Source organism: Cornus florida, unplaced genomic scaffold (assembly GCF_030987335.1).
Source record: "Cornus florida cultivar Cherokee Brave unplaced genomic scaffold, ASM3098733v1 CherokeeBrave_3.0.0_Hap2_Chr09, whole genome shotgun sequence".
NCBI classification, from domain to species: Eukaryota; Viridiplantae; Streptophyta; class Magnoliopsida; order Cornales; family Cornaceae; genus Cornus; species Cornus florida.
This window is the reverse complement of record NW_026775579.1, coordinates 53943098-53951821: the sequence shown is the minus strand read 5'-3', so window position 1 is coordinate 53951821 and position 8724 is coordinate 53943098. Positions and strand designations below refer to the sequence as shown.

At 38.2% G+C, this 8724-nt stretch overlaps 1 pseudogene; it reads left to right on the top strand.

The window, feature by feature from the left end:
* The first annotated feature begins 1808 nt into the window (after nucleotides 1-1808).
* On the top strand, nucleotides 1809-4196 carry LOC132272623 (putative receptor protein kinase ZmPK1; annotated as a pseudogene).
* The last annotated feature ends 4528 nt before the right edge of the window (nucleotides 4197-8724 follow it).

The following is an 8724-nucleotide window of genomic DNA, read 5'->3' as shown; positions in this document are numbered from 1 at the left end:
ATCATACATTGCATTGCATTGTTTACACTTAGAATTGACATTGAAGTTGTTTTAACCCTACATTGCATGATCCCCATTTCCCATTGGCCTATGCTTTGATTGGATTCACAAGGACACAAGATGTGTGTTTAAGTGTCACGTACTGAGCATATAGCTCACCCTGCTATATATTAATTTTTTTCAGGTCTTGGAAAAGAACCGGTGGATGCTAATCCACCTCAAAATTGAAAGATGTTAGAAGATGATTTTTGCTATCTTGTATTTAGCTATTTTATGTGTAATTATAGTTTTGGGAATGAACATGTTGTAAATTACGTTACCAACGTGGTGGTTGTTATTACAATTTGATGTTGAAGCATATCTTATTTTGTACGTGAATGTAGTGGCGGGGTGGTTAATTACCAAGTGTTCAATGCCCTGTATAGAAAGCGTATAAGTGAGTTATCACTGGACAGTGGGAAGTGGGAGTGCAATTTTCCCAGAACTGGTCGACATGTGGCCTCCCAAATGTCGACCGATATCTTGGCAGAATGGTCATTATGGCATACGTCCTAAACCAGTCGACCGGTATCCTAAACCAGTCGACCGGTATCCATTATAACTTATGTTCAGAACCAGTCAACCGGTATCCCAAACCAGTCAACCGGTATCTTGGCAGTGGGTGTTCCCACTGTTCATATCCCAAACCAGTCGACGTATAAGGAGTATACATCGACCGGTTCTGCCTTTTCATGTAATTACCAATTTAAGTTCTTAAAAATTACACTTTGGCGTCATTTGAAGTTGAAATTAATTATTTTTATGACCCAATTAAATGCCATAATTATATTTTTGCCCCAAAAGGACTATTTTACCCCGGACCTCATTTTAATTATTGTGTGATGCACGTAAATGACTATGACGTCCTTTGGGTCTTAATTTATTGAAATATGGCAAATTACCATCTTGCCCTTTTTGGAACTCAACATTTTAATTTAACGTGAAATTACCGTTTCACCCTTGGATGTTTTTGGGTCGGGTTAGGACTCGTTTAATAATCCGGATCCATAAGGAGCTGGGTCGTTACACAAACCTTGAAACTAATGGAACCGAATCGAACCAAATTGTGAGAAAACGGTTTGATTTAGTTCACTTCCACGGTTTTAGACTTTTTTTTATAATTCAATCTAATATATATTTTTATTATATATTAATTATGATATATAGTTGAATTGTTAAAAAGACTAATTTTATTATTCTATTATTTATATAAAACAAAATATACAAATATATATATAATTATAAAACGATTTGGTTCGGTTTGGTCTTATAGAAATTCAAACCATAACTGAACCGTTTATAAGAGTTCCATATTTTTGGAACTGGAACAAAACTTAACAGTGAAAAAATTGAACCAAATCTACCGGGTCAGTTCGATTTATTGGTTCAATCAATTTTTTTGTACAACCCTAATTATAATAATTTCAATAGAGTAAGGGATTTTTTTAGTATTACATAAATTCAGACATTGTTAAATTTTCAAAGTGTTTTGTCAAAGAACTCGGTGGCAAACTCTTTTAAGACTTAAATGAACGTACACCCATTAAAATGGTGACTTTATGCAATTTTAATCAACATTACTATTGCTCTGTTAGTCTTCATCTAAGGGTTCAAACGTACGCACAACAAATATTTAGAAAATGTTAACGAGCAGTGTAAACTCTTCCACGTCCATGTTAGTATTGTCCGTATCTATTATATATATTAACACATCCGCCTTCAACGAGCTTATCATAACTTGCATACAACTCTAAGCAGCTAAAGCGATCATGTGTGCTCCATTTTTATTCATTGTCATTTCTCTGCTCCTATCTTCACCATTTTCATCTACAGCACTTCTTAGAATAACGAAAGGCTTATCCCTCTCCGTTGAAAAACCAAACAACATTTTAATTTCAGCAAACCGTGTTTTCTCCTTGGGGTTCTATCCGGTGGGCAAGAACGCATATTGCTTTGCAATATGGTATAGTCAATCGTTGAATGATGGGAGTTACACGGTGGTTTGGATGGTCAATCGAGACCGACCAGTTAACGGAAGACGCTCAAAGCTCTCCCTACTAAAAACTGGTAATATTATCTTAAAAGATGCTGATCGTCTTATTGTTTGGGCCACCGAAAACACGACGACTTCTTTGGTGCAGCTGGAACTTTATGATACTGGTAATCTTGTTCTTCGTACTTTGGAGGGTAAAATTCTTTGGCAAAGCTTTAATTCACCAACGGATACTCTTCTTCCTCTACAACCACTCACCAAAAACACAATGCTTGTTTCATCAAGAAGCCAAAGCAATTACTCTTCCGGTTTCTACAAGCTCTATATCAATGGTGACAATGTGCTCCGCCTCCTATTTGATGGTCTTGAAATCTCCAGCTTTTATTGGCCTAACCCGTGGTTGCAACCATGGGAACTTGGAAGGTCCACGTACAACAACAGTAGAATTGCAGTACTGGATCCCTCTTGCCATTTCAAGTCATCTGATAATTTGGAGTTCTCGGCTGCAGATTTGGGCACAGTGCCTAAGAGAAGATTGACTGTTGATGTTGATGGCAACATTAGATTGTATAGTCTAAATGAGAAGTTGAGAGCTTGGGTTGTTACATGGCAAGCCAAGTCTAACCCATGCACCATTCATGGCATTTGTGGACCCAACAGTGTGTGCACTTATCATCGTAAAGGAGGTGGGAGATGCAATTGCATACTGGGATTCAAGATGAAAAATCACAGAGATTGGTCTTATGGTTGTGAACCATATTTCAATCTCTTGTGCAATGAGGAGGCCGTTTTCATCAAACTTCCTCATGTTGATTTCTATGGCCAGGATCTTGCATACTTCCCAAATCAAACCTTCGAGAGGTGTAAAGAGAAGTGTTCCCAGAATTGCAATTGCAAAGGGTTTCAATTCAAATATGACAGAACTAATGGTTACTATCTTTGTTACACCAAGGCTCTGTTGCTCGATGGATATCGTTCGGAGGGATTTGAAGAAACCATGTACATAAAATTGCCCAAATCTAATCTCTCCTCCTATGATAAGCCCACTCAAGAATTCCGATTATATTGCTCACAACAAGTTACAACACCCCTTTACAGAAATTACAAGAAGAAGCAAGAAAACGGCATGGTGAAGTTCATGCTTTGGTTCGCCTGTGGATGTGGAGGAGTTGAGATCATTGGTTTCTCGCTCGTGTCCTATGTCTTGTATAGAAACCGTCAAGGCTCTCATGCAACTGAGAAAGTTTACCTTCAAGTAGGAACAGGATTCACCAAATTCACATATGTTGAGCTTAAGCAGGCAACGAGTAATTTCAGCATAGAGATTGGGAGAGGAGGCAGTGGTGTTGTATATAAAGGTACTTTGTCTGACAATAGAGTTGCAGCAATCAAGCGTCTTATGGAAGCCAATCAGGGCGAAGAGGAATTCTTAGCAGAAGTAAGCACCATTAAGAGGCTTAATCACATGAACCTGATAGAGACATGGGGATATTGTGTGGAGGGAAAGCACAGGCTTTTGGTGTATGAGTACATGGAGCATGGTTCTTTAGCAGAAAACATAACTTCCAACACACTTGATTGGAAGAAGAGGTTTGATATTGCTTTGGGTACTGCAAAAGGCCTAGCTTATTTACATGAAGAATGCTTGAAGTGGGTTTTACACTGTGATGTAAAGCCTCAGAACATACTCTTGGACTCGAATTACAAACCCAAAGTAGCAGATTTTGGGCTGTCTAAACTCTTCAACAGAGGTAGCATTGGTAATTCTAGCTTCTCTAGGATGATAGGAACTAGAGGTTACATGGCCCCGGAATAGGTTTTTAATCTTCCCATCACATCCAAAGTTGATGTCTATAGCTATGGTGTTGTCATGTTGGAGATGATAATCGGAAGAAGCCCGACTGGTACTGTCCATGCCATGGATGATAAAGGGGGGATGGAGCAGAGAAGGTTGGTCACATGGGTGAGAGAGAAGATGCATGAAACTACAGGAAATGGATAATGGATCGAAGAAATCATAGGCACTGCCATGGATGGTGAATATGACAAAAATAAGATGGAACTTCTGGTTAGAGTGGCTTTGCAATGTGCAGATGAAGACAAAAATACAAGACCCACCATGAGTAAGGTAGTTGAAATGCTTTTCGATCATGAAATAGTTTGAAAAGTCATTCATTCCTTGTATTATAGATGCATGTGATGGTTTGAAATTTGAGTACCTTGTTGAGGAATGAGTAGAGGAAGACCCAAGGTCCACCATAAGTAAGGTAGGGAAGGTACTTTTGGTAATGGCTTTTAAAAGAGTCGGTGTTGGTACGTATTTGGATCGTATATTGCAGTTAAAAAAATTGAGTATATTAACTCTTTATATATATATATATATATTGGTTTCCGAGATATTATCTTCTTGGTGGCAGCAAGAAAGCTAGATGGAAGAATTCTTAGGAAAATAAGTGCAACTTATCATGCTCTAAATCCTAAGATCCCTCTGCCCCACCTTTCCCAAAAAAAAAAATAGGTTATTTCTTGGTGTAATGTGCTTTACAAATGTATTTCTAAACTTTTAACCATCAAATTGAAATCTATTCTACTCCAAATTATTGACATTGCAAAAATTCCACTGACAATGGGAGAAAAAATGGGAACAATATATTCCTAGCTCAAGAATTGTTGAGATGGTACCACTCATTCTTGATATGCTTGAGCTCATGAATTCCCTTTTCCCTTTCATCAACTTCATTTTCTATCTCATTTATGGAGAATTATGTGGTTTCTTCAAAAATGTTAAGGGCATTAGACAGGGAACCTAATATACCCTATCTATTTGTCTTAGCCATTGTCCCTTTTCCATTATTGTCAAATGCATAAATGACAACCCTGAATTCATTTTCCGTTGGAGATGTAACTCCCTCATAATTTCCCACCTTGCCCTTGCAGATGACATCCTTTTATTTTCGCATGGGGATCCCACCTCCACAGGAATTCTCAAAAAGGCTTTAGATATATTTCAAATCTCTCTAAAATTAGTCCAAGAACTTTGAAAAGCCCTACTCTCCTCGCTGGAGTTCTTGAGCGTGACCAGACCACTATCACCTACATCTTTAGATTTTTGAAATTCAGAGAAAAAATATGAGAATTAAAACTTCATTTCAATATTATTCATGATGGTGTTACATTCAATTTATAGAATAATACCTAACTAAAATAGGTAACTAATTATACAATAATCGAAAAACTAATTAGCTACCAATTAGCTCTAAATCAAGGAGTAAATAATTCAATCCTACAGCTGTACCATCTGTATAATTCCGGATTACAAGAGGTAAAATCTCAACACTCCCCCTCAAGTTGGTGTATAGATGTCACACATGCCCAACTTGTTTAAAATTTTTGAAAACACTGGATTTGAGACTGCTTTGGTGAGAATGTCGGTTAGTTGATCCTTATATCGAATCTTAGGCAACTCCACAATTTTTTCATCCAACTTCTTCTTAATGAAGAATCTGTCTATTTCGATATGCTTCGTACGATCATGTTCAACTAGATTATAGGCAATATCACATGCTGTTTTATTGTCACAATATAGTCGAATCGGTTGCCCAGGTAGATAACCCAAATCCCGCAAGAGAAGTCTTAACCATAAAGTTTCACAAAGTCCAAGCGCCATACCTCTGAATTCAGCTTCTGCACTCGGGCGAGCAACAACATTTTGTTTCTTGCTTCTCCATGTAATAAGATTACCTCATACAAAAGTGAAGTAACCAGAAGTAGATCGCCTATCATCTATAGCTCCAGCCCAGTCAGCATCAATATATGCATTTATGTTCTGATAACTAGCCTTTTTAGTGAACAAAATTCCTTTTCCAGGAGCAGATTTTAGATACCTCAAAATGCGCATAACTGCATTCATATGTTACTCTCCAAGATCATGGATAAACTAGCTAACAATGCTCAATGCATAAGTTAGATCCGGTCTCGTGTGTGCTAAGTACATGAATCTCCCAACAAGTCTTTGGTATCTTCTTTTATTAGCAGGTACTTGGTTGGACTTAACACATAACTTCAGTCCTTCTTCAACTAGTGTCTTAGCTGGTTGACATACTGCCATGCCAGTCTCTGGTAATAGATCTAAGACATATTTTCTTTGAGATAAAAAGATTCCTTTATTAGATCGAGATACTTCGATTCCAAGAAAATATCTCAAAGGACCTAGATCTTTTATTTCGAATTCTCTTGACAAGTACTTCTTGAGAGCCTTCATGTGATGTTTCCAATTTTTAGCATTTTTCATTTTTCTTGAAATTTGTCACCGCAAGGGCATTTTTGTCTTTTACCGTTTTGCGTACCGGACATTACGGGATGTGCCGGTTATGTCTGAGAGTTGTTTGGGACATTTCATTGAGTCCAGGACTCTTTTAAATGTAAGGGTGATTTTTCTTTCCATTTTTTAGTTTTTCGGGCCGAACGGTCCCGTGTGGGACCTGCTGCCGGTATTGTTGCATCCGGAGATTTGATTGGGTCCATTTGCACTCCATGCATTTTATTTGATGTGCCTTATGTGCATTTTATATAGTTGTGTATATGTATATGTATGTGGTGTAAATTAAAAGACAAAAGAAAAAGGAAAAATAAAAAGAAAAAGGTGGGACCCACCATTTGCATACAAAAAAGGCTAGGAGACCATGTTTTGGTCTCCATTTCCTCCTCTCTCGCTAGTTTTCTCTCTCTCCCCTTTATCTTGCTTTTTCTTTTTCATTTACAACTTCAATCCTAGATCTCTCTCTCTATAGTTAGTATTTTTAAGTGCCGTTTGCGGCAAATTGAAGCCCACGACGAGGCTTACGAGTTGATCGGAGCCAATCCTCATTTGGTCATCATTTGGAGGATCTCTAATCCTAGGGTTTGAAGTGTAAAATTGGGGGGTTTGCATCATTATTAAGGTAGGGGTTCTTAATTCACACTTTTTTTGTTCCTTTGTGAGTCATCTCTCTTTAATTGTTACAAAGCATACTTAATTTTAAGTTAGTCATCTTCAGAATGATATATTAGTTGTATTTACAATCTATACTTGTATGTGTTGAAGAAATTGTGTGAAAAGCATGCTTAGATGTTAATTTACATGCCTATGGTGTTTATTAATTTTCTAGAAGATGCTATGAAGGAACATGTTAGATTGTGTGATGTAAATTTATTTTATGCTCATATTATTGGTGAAGTATATGATAAGCATTTCATAGCATTGGGCATGAAAGAAAAGGGGAAGTGTTTTGAAATAAAAGTGAAAAGGGGTTTTGGGGAGAAATTTTGATAAAGTGTTTTAAGAAAACCCGGTCGCCGCCGGGTCGCCAAAGGGCCGGTGTGTTAATATGGCCTAGAGGGAACTAGGGAGATTGCCCTAGTATGGTTGAGCTATCTGGGCCCAAAATGACGCTACGGGGGTACCAAAGGTCAGGGACAGTAGCCAATCATTCTCTCGTGTCGCTGCGGGGTCACCAAAGGGCGGGTTATATTAACAGTTTGTGAAGTGATGGATTTTCCTGAAAATGGGGAGTGACATGCACAACATTGCATTCATGACATGACATTTAATTATTTTGATATGGTATTTTTACCCTGCTTTGTATGACCCCATTTCCTATTGTTCTATTCTTTAGTTGGGTTCACAGGGACACAAGAGGCGTGTCTTAGGCACCATTTACTGAGCTTTACGCTCACCCCATTATTTAACATTTTTCAGGAACCGGAAAAGAAGTAGTGGATGCCAACCTTCCACAAGTATAAGGATGACTAGGAGTTTATTTTATACCTTTTGTATATTTTCCCACTCCTTTGTAAATCATGGCTATGTAATATAATTAAGACATTTGACTATATTTTGATGTATATGGAAACCATGTAGTTGCTTGTATTGAATGGGAGAACAATGTTATATTGTTGGCAAATTTAGTGACAGCTATTCTTGTATAATGATGAGTATTTGCTGTGAATTCAGAATTTCAGTACTTAATAGGTTCATTGTGGGTTTAGTATACATTATACTTAATCAGTATGCACTTCCAGTGAGTTTAATCCCAGGTTAGCATGTTTCGGCCGGCTGATCCTCATCATTAGTCGACCGAAACTCCAGGCTCGGCTGACTGAACCCTCACCATCAGCTGACTGAAATGCCTACAGTGAAAGTCCTGAGAGCTTGTAAACTTCACCCTCGTTTCAGCCGACCGACCATGTAGGTTAGCCGGCCGATCATGCTTTAACAGCCGGCCGATGAAGGCCCATCAGCCGGCTGAACATTCCTTTTGACCTGTAATGTTGACCAGCATTACATGCTTGCACCCTTGAGTGTTCTAAGCTCCGGAATGAGTCTTATGACTGGTTTGAACATAGGAAATGAAGTGTATGACCTAGTTGACCTTGGGTTCGGGTAAGGACCCGGTAATGGTCTGGATTCCATGGATTCGGGTCGTTACACTTCATTTCTTCAGGATCATTCCCTATAACCACCATATCATCTACATATACAATGAGTGCAGTGATCTTAACCTGTTGTTTCTTCAGGAATAATGTGTGGTCTGAATTGCTCTGATGGTAGCCAAAGGCTATCATCGACTTTGTGAATTTTCCAAACCATGCTCTCGGAGATTGTTTTAACCCATATAATGATTTCTTCAACCTGCAGACTTTCCGACTATACT